The sequence below is a fragment of the Octopus sinensis genome, linkage group LG29 (assembly GCF_006345805.1).
Source record: "Octopus sinensis linkage group LG29, ASM634580v1, whole genome shotgun sequence".
Lineage (NCBI taxonomy): Eukaryota > Metazoa > Mollusca > Cephalopoda > Octopoda > Octopodidae > Octopus > Octopus sinensis.
The window spans coordinates 11,678,615-11,696,114 of record NC_043025.1 but is presented as its reverse complement, the minus strand read 5'-3'; the positions used below and the strand labels follow the sequence as shown (position 1 = coordinate 11,696,114).

At 38.4% G+C, this 17,500-nt stretch overlaps 1 long non-coding RNA gene across 1 annotated transcript in view; it reads right to left on the bottom strand.

The window, feature by feature from the left end:
• Positions 1 to 2,601: 2,601 nt before the first annotated feature.
• The window catches only part of LOC118768422, a 39,683-nt gene continuing 24,784 nt past the window's right edge, over positions 2,602 to 17,500 (bottom strand). Inside the window, exon 4 of the long non-coding RNA XR_005004235.1 lies at positions 2,602 to 2,616. This is a non-coding gene — a long non-coding RNA (uncharacterized LOC118768422). The remainder of the gene's footprint in view (positions 2,617 to 17,500) is intronic.

Here is a 17,500-nt window from a genome sequence, read left to right as displayed (position 1 = left end):
AAACTGCCGGCCTCAGTTGTTAGTTGTCGGAGCACTGCATCCTTCAAAACTTCCATGCTTCCTGAGAGATTCGCCAACACTACACCTGATCTTCTCCCCTCCATACACACACTGAAGCATGGAACAAACTGCTGGCATCAGTTGTTGGTTGTCGGAGCACTGCATCCTTCAAAACTTCCATGCTTTCTGAGATTCGCCAACACTACACCTGATCTTCTCCCCTCCATACACACACTGAAGCATGGAACAAACTGCCGGCATCAGTTGTTAGTTGTCGGAGCACTGCATCCTTCAAAACTTCCATGCTTCTTGAGAGATTCGCTAACACTACACCTGATTTTCTCCTCCCCTCCATACACACGCTGAAGCATGGAACAAACTGCCGGCATCAGTTGTTGGCTGTCGGAGCACTGCATCCTTCAAAACTTCCATGCTTTCTGAGATTCGCCGACACTACACCTGATCTTCTCCCCTCCATACACACGCTGAAGCATGGAACAAACTGCCGGCATCGGTTGTTAGTTGTCGGAGCACTGCATCCTTCAAAACTTCCATGCTTTCTGAGAGATTCGCCAACACTACACCTGATTTTCTCCCCTCCATACACATGCTGAAGCATGGAACAAACTGCCGGCATCAGTTGTTAGTTGTCGGAGCACTGCATCCTTCAAATCTTCCATGCTTTCTGAGATTCGCCGACACTACACCTGATCTTCTCCACTCCATACACAAGCTGAAGCATGGAACAAACTGCCGGCATCAGTTGTTAGTTATCGGAGCACTGCATCCTTCAAAACTTCCATGCTTCCTGAGAAATTCGCCAACACTACACCTGATCTTCTCCCCTCCATACACACGCTGAAGCATGGAACAAACTGCCGGCATCAGTTGTTAGTTGTCGGAGCACTGCATCCTTTAAAACTTCCATGCTTCCTGAGATTCGCCAACACTACACCTGATCTTCTCCCCTCCATACACACGCTGAAGCATGGAAAAACTGCCGGCATCAGTTGTTAGTTGTCGGAGCACTGCATCCTTTAAAACTTCCATGCTTCCTGAGATTCGCCAACACTACACCTGATCTTCTCCCCTCCATACACACGCTGAAGCATGGAAAAAAACTGCCGGCATCAGTTGTTAGTTGTCGGAGCACTGCATCCTTCAAACTTCCATGCTTCCTGAGAAATTCGCCAACACTACACCTGATCTTCTCCCCTCCATACACACGCTGAAGCATGGAACAAACTGCCGGCATCAGTTGTTAGTTGTCGGAGCACTGCATCCTTTAAAACTTCCATGCTTCCTGAGATTCGCCAACACTACACCTGATCTTCTCCCCTCCATACACACGCTGAAGCATGGAACAAACTGCCGGCATCAGTTGTTAGTTGTCGGAGCACTGCATCCTTTAAAACTTCCATGCTTCCTGAGATTCGCCAACACTACACCTGATCTTCTCCCCTCCATACACACGCTGAAGCATGGAACAAACTGCCGGCATCAGTTGTTAGTTGTCGGAGCACTGCATCCTTCAAAACTTCCATGCTTCCTGAGATTCGCCAACACTACACCTGATCTTCTCCTCCCCTCCATACACACGCTGAAGCATGGAACAAACTGCCGGCATCAGTTGTTTTAGTCGGAGCACTGCATCCTTTAAAACTTCCATGCTTCCTGAGATTCGCCAACACTACACCTGATCTTCTCCCCTCCATACACACGCTGAAGCATGGAACAAACTGCCGGCATCAGTTGTTAGTTGTCGGAGCACTGCATCCTTCAAAACTTTCATGCTTTCTGAGATTCGCCACTCTGTTCAGAGACGTGCAACCAAATGCATACCCTCCATCAGACACCTACCATATTCTGAGCGCCTTGTTTCCCTGGGCATGGATTCACTGAAGCTCCGGCGTCTGGCGACGGACTTGGTAAACACCCACAAAGTTATCAACCACCTCACCAATAACAACACTGAACATTTTTTTGATCTCCATGTGTCTAACACACGTGGACATGCCTACAAAGTCAGAAAACAACACAGCTCCCATGACTTTCGGAAACATTTCTTCATGCTCAGAGTTACTGAAGCATGGAAAAAACTGCCTGCGTCAGTTGTTGACTGCCATGACACTGCATCCTTTAAGGCCCTCATGCTTTCCGAAATCCGTCGAAACTACACCTGATTATATATGCACTATAGATGAGTTGTAGTGCACCTGAGCACTGTACACAATGTTTATTATTATTATTATTATTACACCTGATCTTCTCCCCTCCATACACACACAAGCATGTATCTGACTCATGCATTGTTCGCTTTCCAGACATTTGTACATTACTGTATATACTCTGACAAGTTGTGGTGCACCTGAGCACTGTATACAATAATTTCATTATTAGTATTATGTATGTATGTATGTATGTATTTACATATGTGTGGATGTTTGCCTTTATCTAAATATATATAAATGCAATTATATATGTGTGTGCGTACAAGTGTGTGTGCATGCACATCAGTAATAGATAAGTAGTACATGTAGTGTATCTGTGTGTTTGTAGATAGTAGAAAATAGTATGCATACTAGCAACAAACAGACTTACCAACAAACAGGGCGACTGCGGAAGAAATTTTAAAATACAAAAAAAGAAGTAAAAATTACATTTGAGACAATTAGTATGTAATAATTAGTATGGGTGTGTGTGTGTATATGTATAGCTGCGTGTATGTGTCTGTGCATGTGTGTGTAAATATATATGTATGTATGCATGTATGTATGCATGTATGTATGCATGTATATATGTATTTATATATATATATATACACATATATAAACATACATATATATATACATATGTATGTACGTATATATATATATATATATATATATACATATACATACACATATATGCATACATATATATACATATGTATGTACGTATATATATATATATATATATATATATAACATATATATATAATATATACATATACATACACATATATGCATACATATATATACATACACGTATATGCATATACATACATACATATATATATATATACACATACATATACATACATATACACATATGTACATATATTCATAAACATACATATATACATGTGTATGTGTATATATATGCATGTTTATATATATGTGTGTGTATATATATATTTATATATATATATATATATATATATACATACATACATATATGCATACACACATATATACATGTGTATGTGTATATATATGTGTGTGTGTGTGTGTGTGTGTGTATATATATATATAATATTAGGTATGTATACGTATATACACACATATATATACAAGGTGTTCAGGCTAAATTTGAGTTTGCATAATGGGAAGAGAAAACAAAATATCACATCTAAAAAAAAACGTATTGTAAAAAGTCAAATTACACGAAGCAGATTATGGCCATGAGATAAAAGTTTAATTAAAGAAGATGTGCTCAGCTTGTGCCTTGGCCTCCAGGCAGCTCAGACACCTGCTGCATGCATTCCTCTCCGTGTCCCTGAGAAGATCTCCAAACATCTCTTTGATCTTGGCCACCAGCTCAACCTTGATGAGTGATTGGTGTCTTTCTCTCTCTCTCTCTATATATATATACGTATATAATTATATATATATATATATATATATATATATATAGCGGGAAGGTTTACGAAAATAAACAAAAGACAAAGGCAGGTGGAGTACAAACAAACAATTGTATTAGTATGGCACTCAGGAATATAAATAAAACAAGTCTTTTACATTTCGAGCCTGCGCTCTTCAACAGAAAGACACACAGAAAAGAAACAAGGAGAGAAAAAAATTGCCTGTATATACTCTTTTACTCGTTTCAGTCATTTGACTGCGGCCATGCTGGAGCACCGCCTTCAGTCGAGCAAATCGACCCCGGGACTTATTCTTTGTAAGCCCAGTACTTATTCTATCGGTCTCTTTTTTGCCGAACCACTAAGTGACGGGGGCATAAACACACCAGCATTGGTTGTCAAGCAATGCTAGGGGGACAAACACAGACACACAAACATATACACACACATATAGATATATATATACATATCACTGTGATCACCGTGACCGACCAGGCTATCAGATGTTGCTACACATCGCTGGTCACAATGCGCTTCACAATGTTTTAGCCTTCAAATGACGCCAACCCGCTGGCTAAGCGAGCAGGCCAATATATATATATATACATATAAATATATGATGGGCTTCTTTCAGTTTCCGTCTACCAAATCCACTCACAAGGCTTTGATTGGCCCAAGGCTATAGTAGAAGACACTTGCCCAAGGTGCCACGCAGTGGGACTGAACCCAGAACCATGTGGTTGGTAAGCAAGCTACTTACCACACATCCACTCCCACGCCTATACATATATATATATATATATATATATACATATTTTGTATGTACAACAATGTATATAAATGTGCGACAACGTATACCTGTAATTCAAAAGGGATGGTCTTGTCACATTTAGTGTCACGCTGAATCTCCCCGTGAGTAACATTAAGAGTACGCATGTCCATATATGCCAGCATGGGTGTGTTAATAGGTGTGTGCATGAATGCATGTGTGTGCGTATGTTAGTACTTATACATGAGTACATTTACCTGTGTGTGTTGTGTTAAAAATAAATGCACCCTTTTAAAGCCTACCCATGATCATGGGCCCAGTTTCCCGGTTTCTATAGTGTATGTGTTCCCCAGCCGGTCAGGACACCAGTCCGTTGCCACGTTGCTCATTTTTGCCAGCTGAGTGGACTGGAGCAACGTGAAATGAAGTGTTTTGCTCAAGAACACAATGCGTTGCCTGGTCCAGGACTTGAAACCACAATCTTACGATCATGGTGCTGAGACCCTAACTACGAAGCTACTGTGTGTAAGTGTTAGTGTTGTGAATATGTCTGTCTTTTTGTATGTGTGTGTGTCAAACATGTGTGCATGTGTTTGTGTGTGTGTGTGTTTGTGCATGTACTTGTGTGTGTGTGTGTGTGTGTGTGTTTGTGCATGTTTGTGTGTGTGTGTGTGTGCATGTGTTTGTGTGTGCGTTTGTGCATGTGTTTGTGTGTGTGTATGTGTGTGCGTATGTGTGTGCGTATGTGTGTGTGTGTTTGTGCATGTGTGTGTGTGTGTGTGTTAGTATTTATGTGCGAAAGCATGTCTGTCATTTTTGTGTATATGATTACAAGAGTGTATGCGTGTGTGTATGTGCATATATGGATATGTGTGTGTGTCAGTGTGTCCTGTGCTTGTGTGTGTGTGTCAGTGTGTCCTGTGCTTGTGTGTGTGTGTCAGTGTGTCCTGTGCTTGTGTGTGTGTGTCAGTGTGTCCTGTGCTTGTGGTGTTGTCAGTGTGTCCTGTGCTTGTGTGTGTGTGTCAGTGTGTCCTGTGCTTGTGTGTGTGTGTCAGTGTGTCCTGTGCTTGTGTGTGTGTGTCAGTGTGTCCTGTGCTTGTGTGTGTGTGTCAGTGTGTCCTGTGCTTGTGTGTGTGTGTCAGTGTGTCCTGTGCATGTGTGGTATGTGTGTGTGTGTACTTATGTCTTCATGTAAATGTGTGCATGTGTGAATAGATATGTGTATATGTGTCTATATATTTGTATGCATGCATATGCACATAGGATATATATATATATATATACGTACACGTGTGTCTGTCTGTGTATATACATATATGTGTGTGTGTATATCTCTATACATCCATGAGCATGAATACGCATACATGTATACACCTGTGCATGTCTAAATGTATGCACACATATGAATGTATGTATGTGTGTGCATGTGTATACACACACACACACATATATATATATATGTGTACATATGTATGTATATGCATATGTATGTGAGTGTGTGTATATATATATATATATGCATGAGTGTGTATGTATGTGTGTGTATATATATATATATATGCATGAGTGTGTATGTATGTGTGTGTATATATATATATATATATATATGCATGAGTGTGTATGTATATGTGTGTATATATTATATATGCATGAGTGTGTATGTATGTGTATATATATATATATATATATGCATGAGTGTGTATGTATGTGTGTTGTATTATATATATAATATGCCTGAGTGTTATGGATGTATGTGTATATATATATATATTATGCATGAGTGTGTATGTATGTGTTGTATATATAGATATATATATGCATGAGTGTGTATGTATGTGTGTGTAATATATATATATGCATGAGTATGTGTATGTATGTGTGTGTATATATATATATATATGCATGAGTGTGTATGTATGTGTGTGTATATATATATATATATGCATGAGTGTGTATGTATGTGTGGTATATATATATAATATATGCATGAGGGTGTAGTATGTGTGTGTGTAATATATATATATATATATATGCATGAGTGTGTAGGTATGTGTGTGTAATATATATATATATATGCAGAGTGGTATGTATGTGTGTGTATATATATATATATCTGCATGAGTGTGTATGTATGTGGTGTATATATATATTATATATGCATGAGTGTGTATGTATGTATGTGTATATATATATATATATATGCATGAGTGTGTATGTATGTGTGTGTTATATATATATATATATGCATGAGTGTGTATGTATATTTGTGTATATATAATATATATATGAATGAGGTGTATGTATGTGTGTGTATATATATAATATATATATATATGCATGAGTGTGTATGTATGTGTGTGTGTTATATATAGATATATATATATATATATATATATATATATATATATATATATATGCATGAGGTGTTTGTATGTGTGTGTATATATATATATATATTATATATATATGCATGAGTGTGTATGTATATGTGTGTGTATATATATATGCATTAGTGTGTTGTATGTGTGTGTATAACTATATATATATATATGCATGAGTGTGTATGTATGTGGTGTGTATATATATATATGATGATGAGTGTGTATGTATGTGTGGTATATATATATATATATATGCATGAGTGTGTTGTATGGGTGTGTATATAATATATATATGCATGAGTGTGTATGTATGTGTGTGTATATATATATATATATGCATGAGTGTGTATGCCTGTGTGTGTATATATATATATATGCATGAGTGTGTATGTGATGTGTGTGTATATATATATTATATGCATGAGTGTGTATGTATGTGGGTGTATATATATATATATATGCATGAGTGTGTATGTATGTGTGTGTATATATATATATTATGCATGAGTGTGTATGTATGTGTGGTGTTATATATATATATAATATGCATGAGTGTGTATGCATGGGTGTGGCTATATATATATATGCATGAGTGTGTATGTATGTGTGTGTATATATATATAATATGCATGAGTGTGTATGTATGTGTGTATATATATATATATATATATATATGCATGAGTGGTATGTATGTGTGTGTATATATATATAATGCATGAGTGTGTATGTATTGTGTGTATATATATATATATATTGCATGAGTGTGTATGTATGTGTGTGTATATATATATATATGCATGTATGTGAGTGTGTGCTTAGTATATATATATGCATGAGTGTGATGTATGTGTGTGTATATATATAATATATGCATGAGTGTGTATGTATGTGTGTGTATATATATATATATATGCATGAGTGTGTATGTATGTGTGTGTATATATATATATGCATGAGTGTGTATGTATGTGTGTGTATATATATATATATATGCATGAGTGTGTATGTATGTGTGTGTATATATATATATATATGCATGAGTGTGTATGTATGTGTGTGTGTATATATATATATATATGCATGAGTGTGTATGTATGTGTGTGTATATATATTATTGATGAGTGTGTATGTAGGTGTGTATATATATATAATATATGCATGAGTGTGTATGTATGTGTGTATATATATATATATATATATATATATGCATGAGGTGTATGGATGTGTGTTGAATATATATATATATATATATGCATGGTTGTGTATGTATGTGTGTATATATATATATATATATGCATGAGTGTGTATGTAGTGTGTGTATATAATATATATATATCTGCATGAGTGTGTATGTATGTGTGTGTATATATATATATATATATATGCAGAGTGTGTATGTATGTGTGTATAATATAGAATATATATGCATGAGTGTGTATGTATGTGTGGGTGTATATATATATATTATGCATGAGGTGTATGTATGTGTGGTATATATATATATAGCATGAGTGTGTATGTATGTGTGTATATATATATATATATGCATGAGTATGTATGTATGTGTGTGTTATATATATATATGTATGCATGAGTGTGTATGTATGTGTGTGTATATATTATATATATGCATGAGTGTGTATGTATGTGTGTGTTATATATATATATATGCATAGTGTGTATGTATGTGTGTGTATATATATTATATATATTGCATGAGTGTGTATGTATGTGTGTGTATATATATATTATATGCATGAGTGTGTATGTATGTGTGTGTATATATATATATACAAGAGTGTGTATGTATGTGTGTGTATATATATATATATATATGCCATGAGTGTGTATGTATGTGTGTGTATATATATATATATATATGCATGAGTGTGTATGTATGTGTGTGTATATATATATATATGTATGCATGAGTGTGTATGTATGTGTGTGTATATATATATATATATGCATGAGTGTGTATGTATGTGTCTGTTATATATATATATATATGCATGAGTGTGTATGTATGTGTGTGTTATATATATATGCATGAGTGTGTATGTATGTGGTGTATATATATATATATATATAATGCATGAGTGGTGTATGTATTGTGTGTATTATATATATATATGCATGAGTGTGTATGTATGTGTGTGTATATATATATATATGTATGCATGAGTGTGTATGTTGTGTGTGTATATATATATATATATATGCATGAGTGGGATGTATGTGTGTTGTATATATATATATATATATTATGCATGAGTGTGTATGTATGTGTGTGTATATATATATATATATGCATGAGTGTGTATGTATGTGTGTATATATATTATATATATATATATATATATATGCATGAGTGTGTATGTATGGTGTGTATATATATACTATATATATATATGCATGAGTGTGTATGTATGTGTGTGTATATATATATATAATGCATGAGTGTAGTGTGTATGTATGTGTGTGTATATATATATATATATATGCATGAGTGTGTATGTATGTGTGTATATATATATATATATATATATATATATATATGCATGAGTGTGTATGTATGTGTGTGTATATATATATATATATATATATGCATGAGTGTGTATGTATGTGTGTGTATATATATATATATATGCATGAGTGTGTATGTATGTGTGTGTATATATATATATATATATGCATGAGTGTGTATGTATGTGTGTGTATATATATATATATGCATGAGTGTGTATGTATGTGTGTGTATATATATATATATATGCATGAGTGTGTATGTATGTGTGTGTATATATATATATATTATGCATGAGTGTGTATGTATGTGTGTATATATATATATATATGCATGAGTGTGTATGTATGTGTGTGTATATATATATATGCATGAGTGTGTATGTATGTGTGTGTATATATATATATATGCATGAGTGTGTATGTATGTGTGTGTATATATATATATATATATGCATGAGTGTGTATGTATGTGTGTGTATATATATATATATGCATGAGTGTGTATGTATGGTGTGATATATATATATATGCATGAGTGTGTATGTATGTGTGTGTATATATATATATATGCATGAGTGTGTATGTATGTGTGTGTATATACAACTACAAGCATATGTGTACTCATGTATAGCTGAGCATATATCTGTGCATGAAGACCTGTTGAGACAAGTCAAAATCAAAACAAATCAAAATAGATGAACATCAATGGAATTTGTATCTTTGTGGTACCAGTGCCGGTGACACGTGGCACATAAGAAAACCATCCGAACGTGGCCGTAGCCAGTACCGAGTCGACTGGCCTCCGTGCTGTGGGACCGTAACAAGCACCATCCGATCGTGGCCGTTTGCCAGCCTCATCTGGCACCTGTGTCGGTGGCACATAAAAACACCATCCGAGCGTGACCGTCTGCCAGCCTCGTCTGGCACCTGTGTCGGTGGCACATAAAAAACACCATCCGAGCGAGGCCGTTTGCCAGCCTCGTCTGGCACCTGTGTCGGTGGCACATAAAAAACACCATCCGAGCGGGGCCGTTTGCCAGCCTCGTCTGGCACCTGTGTCGGTGGCACATAAAAAACACCATCCGAGCGGGGCCGTTTGCCAGCCTCGTCTGGCACCTGTGTCGGTGGCACATAAAAAACACCATCCATCCGAGCGAGGCCGTTTGCCAGCCTCGTCTGGCACCTGTGTCGGTGGCACATAAAAAACAACCATCCGAGCGGGGCCGTTTGCCAGCCTCGTCTGGCACCTGTGTCGGTGGCACTAAAAACACCATCCGAGCGAGGCCGTTTGCCAGCCTCGTCTGGCACCTGTGTCGGTGGCACATAAAAAACACCATCCGAGCGGGGCCGTTTGCCAGCCTCGTCTGGCACCTGTGTCGGTGGCACATAAAAAACACCATCCGAGCGGGGCCGTTTGCCAGCCTCGTCTGGCACCTGTGTCGGTGGCACATAAAAAACACCATCCGAGCGGGGGGCCGTTGCCAGCCTCGTCTGGCACCTGTGTCGGTGGCACATAAAAAACCATCCGAGCGAGGCCGTTGCCAGCCTCGTCTGGCACCTGTGTCGGGGCACATAAAAAACACCATCCGAGCGAGGGCCGTTTGCCAGCCTCGTCTGGCACCTGTGTCGGTGGCACATAAAAAACACCATCCGAGCGTGGCCGTTGCCAGCCTCGTCTGGCACCTGGTTCGGTGGCACATAAAAAACACCATCCGACGTGGCCGTTTGCCAGGCCTCGTCTGGCACTGTGTCGGTGGCACATAAAAAACACCATCCGAGCGTGGCCGTTTGCCAGCCTCGTCTGGCACCTGTGTCGGTGGCACATAAAATCACCCACGACACTCTCGGAGTGGTTGGCGTTAGGAAGGGCATCCAGCTGTAGAAACGCTGCCAGATCAGACTGGGCCTGATGCAGCCTTCTGGCTTCCCAGACCCCAGTTTAACCGTCCAACCCATGCTAGCATGGAAAGCGGACGTTAAATGATGATGATGATGATGATGATGATATGTGTGTGCGTGTGTATGTGTGTGTATATTTATATATATATATATATATATGTATACATATATTTATATTTATACATACACACATATATATGTGTGTGTGTGTGTGTGTATATATATATATGTATAAATATATATATATATATAAATATTTATACACTCACACACACACACACATATCTGTGTGCTCGTCAGATGAGTGTATACACATCGGTGCAGAGAGCCGTGTGTGTGTCTGTCTGTGTGTCAACCCATTAACGAGGCTGCCGTATTTTGTCATGTCAGCATTCTCTGTAGATTGATGACGAAGCCGTCCCGGAATCGATGCTACTGCATCCCGTAACCAATAGCAACAGACGCAGTAAGCTATTACAGCTGCCGACTAAAAGATGATGTTGTTTGTGTTGTTGTTGTTTAGCCCATGGTCAGTCCTGATCCTGTTGACCCTGGATCAAATGTATTCAAGTTGTGATCAGGCATGGTGTATCTAGGAGTACATTGTCTAATGTGCCCTTCATGTTTCTGTTGTTGTTGTTTAGCCCATGGTCAGTCCTGATCCAGCCGACCCCGGATCAAATGTATTCAAGTTGTGATCAGGCATGGTGTATCTAGGAGTACATTGTCTAATGTGCCCTCCCATGTTGTTTATGTTGTTGTTGTTGTTTAGCCCATGGTCAGTCCTGATCCTGTTGACCCCGGATCAAATGTATTCAAGTTGTGATCAGGCATGGTGTATCTAGGAGTACATTGTCTAATGTGCCCTTCCATGTTGTTTGTGTTGTTGTTGTTTAGCCCATGGTCAGTCCTGATCCTGCTGACCCCGGATCAAATGTATTCAATTTGTGATCAGGCATGGTGTATCTAGGAGTACATTGTCTAACGTGCCCTTCCATGTTGTTTGTGTTGTTGTTGTTTAGCCCATGGTCAGTCCCGATCCGGCTGACCCCGGATCAAATGTATTCAAGTTGTGATCAGGCATGGTGTATCTAGGAGTACATTGTCTAATGTGCCCTCCCATGTTGTTTCTGTTGTTGTTGTTTAGCCCATGGTCAGTCCTGATCCAGCTGACCCCGGATCAAATGTATTCAAGTTGTGATCAGGCATGGTGTATCTAGGAGTACATTGTCTAATGTGCCCTCCCATGTTGTTTTGTGTTTTGTTGTTGTTTAGCCCATGGTCAGTCCTGATCCAGCTGACCCCGGATCAAATGTATTCAAGTTGTGATCAGGCATGGTGTATCTAGGAGTACATTGTCTAATGTGCCCTCCCATGTTTTGTGTGTTGTTGTTTAGCCCATGGTCAGTCCTGATCCTGCTGACCCGGGTCAAATGTATTCAAGTTGTGATCAGGCATGGTGTATCTAGGAGTACATTGTCTAAGGTACCCTTCCATGTTGTTGTTTGTGTTGTTGTTGTTTAGCCCATGGTCACTCCTGATCCAGCTGACCCCGGATCAAATGTATTCAAGTTGTGATCAGGCATGGTGTATCTAGGAGTACATTGTCTAATGTGCCCTTCCATGTTGTTTGTGTTGTTGTTGTTTAGCCCATGGTCAGTCCTGATCCTGCTGACCCCGGATCAAATGTATTCAATTTGTGATCAGGCATGGTGTATCTAGGAGTACATTGTCTAACGTGCCCTTCCATGTTGTTTGTGTTGTTGTTGTTTAGCCCATGGTCAGTCCCGATCCGGCTGACCCCGGATCAAATGTATTCAAGTTGTGATCAGGCATGGTGTATCTAGGAGTACATTGTCTAATGTGCCCTTCCATGTTGTTTGTGTTGTTTAGCCCATGGTCAGTCCTGATCCTGCTGACTCCGGATCAAATGTATTCAAGTTGTGATCAGGCATGGTGTATCTAGGAGTACATTGTCTAATGTGCCCTTCCATGTTGTTTGTGTTGTTGTTGTTTAGCCCATGGTCAGTCCTGATCCTGCTGAGCCCGGATCAAATGTATTCAAGTGGTGATCAGGCATGGTGTATCTAGGAGTACATTGTCTAATGTGACCTTCCATGTTGTTTGTGTTGTTGTTGTTGTTTAGCCCATGGTCAGTCCTGATCCAGCTGACCCCGGATCAAATGTATTCAGGTTTTGATCAGGCATGGGGTATCTAGGAGTACATTGTCTAATGTGACCTTCCATGTTGTTTGTGTTGTTGTTGTTGTTTAGCCCATGGTCAGTCCTGATCCAGCTGACCCCGGATCAAATGTATTCAAGTTGTGATCAGGCATGGTGTATCTAGGAGTACATTGTCTAATGTGCCCTTCCATGTTGTTTGTGTTGTTGTTGTTGTTTAGCCCATGGTCAGTCCTGATCCTGTTGACCCCGGATCAAATGCATTCAAGCTGTAACCATTTTAACTTTTCTTCTGGCATGGTGTACCTAGGACAACATTATCTAATGTGCTCTTGTTCTTAATAGTCATTTAGCCCCAGGTAAGTCCTTGTCAAGTAGGCCTCTAATCAAATGTGCTTCAGCCAGGAGGAATTTGTCTTTTATTCCGGCATGGTCTATCTAGGAATACTTTATATAGTTGTACAGCACCCCCGCCCCCGCCTCACACTCCCCACAAGATAGGCCCTGACCCAGCTGATCTAATGATTATAGGTACTCCAGCTGGGACTTACTCAGGCATAGTGTATCTAGGACTACATTATCTAATGTCCTCTTCCTTTTTGTCGATGTTTAGCCCCAGGTCAGCCCTGATTCAGCAGTCCTATGGTCATAGATGTTACAGCCATGATCACCCCCACCTTGGATTCAGGCATAGTGTATCTAAGACTATTTTATTCAATGTATCACCCTAGGTTGTTGTTGTTGTTGTTGTTGTTTAGCCCTAGGACAGGTTTTATCTCGCAGACCTCTGATCAAGTGTGTTTCAGATGTGATTTATTCTGGCTAAGTGTATCTAGGACTACATTATCAAATGCATCTGTAACTTGGATAGATGGATTATTTGCTCTTTTATCTCTTTTACTTGTTTCAGTCATTTGACTGTGGCCATGCTGGAGCACCGCCTTTAGTCGAGCAAATCAACCCCAGGACTTATTCTTTGTAAGCCTAGTACTTATTCTATCGGTGTCTTTTGCTGAACCGCTAAGTTTACTCTTTTACTTGTTTCAGTCATTTGACTGTAGCGGTGCTCCAGCATGGCCACAGTCAAATGACTGAAACAAGTAAAAGAGTAAAGAGAGTAAGGTACCAAATGCATCATCCAACGTCAGAAAGATAGGTGAAAGGGGCCTGATACAGCTCGAACAATCCTTCAAATCAGCAGTAATAGGCCTTGAAATATACCTTATTACAACAAGTGATGTGCTCTTGTGAACTGCACTGAAGCATGACCAAAGACACTGAAATACTGTCAGACCTACCATTGCTTCTGATTTAGAAATTAACTCTCAGAAGGACCAATGAGATCCAAATAGTGACAAACCTATCACTGATGCGAAAAATATCAAACAAAAAGCAGAGAAGGCTTGCATGAATAATATCAAAGACAACTGGAAAGGTAAACTCCTGCATGGAAAATACCGTAACCGCCTGTCCGAGTCAGATATTGATCAAAATCTAATACACCAATGGCTACAACGGACGGGTCTGAAAGGGGAAAGAGAAGGTTTTGTTATTGCAGTGCAAGAGCAGAGCTTACCTACTAGAAACTACCATGCAAACAGCCTTAACCCTTTCGATACCAACCTGGCTGAAACCGGCTCTGGCTCTGTAGTACAAATGTCTTGTTTTCATAAGTTCTGAATTAAAATCTTCCACCAAACCTTAGTCACAATTTATGTTCCTAACACTAGCTTAATGATAACTAAGTTATTTTACTAAATTCTTTGTTATATTTAAAGTAATTGAAAGAAACACAGAGCATCTCAACAGAAATATGGTAACGGAAGGGTTAAAATATATAATAGAGAATCAATTCTTAACCCTTTTGATACCAACCTGGTTGAAACTGGCTCTGTAGTACAAATGTCTTGTTATCAAAAGTTCTGAATTAAAATCTTCCACCAAACCTTAGTCACAATTTATGTTCCTAACACTAGCTGAATGATAACTAAGTTATTTTACTAAATTCTTGGTTATATTTAAAATTAATTGAAAGAAATACAGAGCATCTCAAAATAAATACAGTAACGAAAGGGTTAATGATGGGTCTGACACCTCATGCGGAATTTGTGGATAATTCACAGAGACAATTGATTATGTTGTTTCTGGCTGCCCAGTCCTCGCTGAAAAGGAGTACCTCATAAGATATGACAGACTAGAGCAGTACACCCACTCGAATGCTTGTAAATACTACAAAATTAAATCCTATGATAAGTGGTACAGGCACCATCCAGAGGATGTAGTAAATGGTGAGGGTGTCGCCATCCTTTGGAACTTCCTAATGCAAACAGACAGAAAAATCAACTCCCGTGGACCAGACATTGTGATCAAGGACCACAACAGATATGTCTGTCCTCCAAGATCAAAATGTCTCAAGAAAGGAATACAAAAGGAGTGGTTGTATACTGTCAACTTAATGTGACAGTAGGGGATTACACCACCGTTGTTTAGCCCTAGGAAGCATCGACGCTTCCTGTCAGCCTTGACACATTTCCTGTGTCCTTATATATTTACGAAGGGGAGACAAACACCCCAACAGCAAGGCCTGCATCTAGATACATGCATGTTTCAGGGTCTTATGCAGGCCTAGCTGTTGGGGGTGTTTGTCTCCCCTTTGCAAATATAAGGACACAGGAAATGTGTCGAGGCTGACAGGAAGCGTCGATGCTTCCTAGGGCTAAACAGTGGTGGTGTAATTCCCTTACGGGACTGTCATGTTAAGTTGACAGTATACAACCACTCGCGGCGAGCTGGCAGAATGGTTAGCACGCCAGGCGAAATGCTTTGTGGTATTTCGCCCGCCGCTACGTTCTGAGTTCAAATTCCGCCGAGGTCGACTTTGCCTTTCATCCTTTTGGGGTCGATAAATTAAGGTCCAGTTACGCACTGGGGTCGATATGGTCGACTTAATCCGTTTGTCCCCTCTGTGTTTAGCTCCTTGTGGGCAATAAAGAAATAGGTATTTCGTCTGTCTTTACGTTCTGAGTTCAAATTCCGCCGAGGTCGACTTTGCCTTTCATCCTTTCGGGGTCGATAAATTAAGGTCCAGTTACGCACTGGGGTCGATATGGTCGACTTAATCCGTTTGTCTGTCCTTGTTTGTCCCTTCTGTGTTTAGCCCCTTGTGGGTAGTAAAGAAAGAGGTATTTTGTCTGTCTTTACGTTCTGAGTTCAAATTCCGCCGAGGTCAACTTTGCCTTTCATCCTTTCGGGGTCGATTAAATAAGTACCAGTTACGCACTGGGGTCGATATAATCGACTTAATCCCTTTGTCTGTCCTTGATTGTCTCCTCTATGTTTAGTCCCTTGTGGGCAGTAAAGAAATAAGTATACAACCACTCTATCGCTCCACCCCTGCACATATCTCTATGAGATATTCAGAAATTCAATATTTCTGATTTTGGAATACAAAAAGGGTTCTCACTACAAAGACCGCAAATTGAAATCACAAAAATGTGGGAGCTTCGTACTACGATAACACCAGAAGGAATTGGTGCGTTGGGAATGATAAAAAAGGGAGCTGCTGAGAAGTATATTAAGCAACTCCCTGGTAACCCCAATCACCTTGAACTACAAAAGATAACCTTGATGGGTACGGCCCATATACTACGGAATGCATTTCAGTATTCAGTCTCTTTTGTGTATAATTATGACTAATAATTAAGAGGCGTAGTAAAACATTAAACTCGTTACTAGAGGCCTTTGAGTTACAGCTCATATAAAATACCGAAACAATAACGACAAAAGCAATAATGATACTAGTAATAATAATAATAATAATAATGATAATATAATAATGATAATAATAATAATAATAATAACAATAATATATAATGATAATAATAATAATAGTAATAGTAATAATAATAATAAATAATAATAATAATAATAATAGTAATAATAATAATAATAGTAATAATAATAATAATAGTAATAATAATAATAATAATAATAATAGCAGTAATAGTAATAATAACAATAATAATAATGATAATAATAATAATAATAATAACAATAATAATAATGATAATAATAATAATAATAGTAATAGTAATAATAATAATAATAATAATAATAATA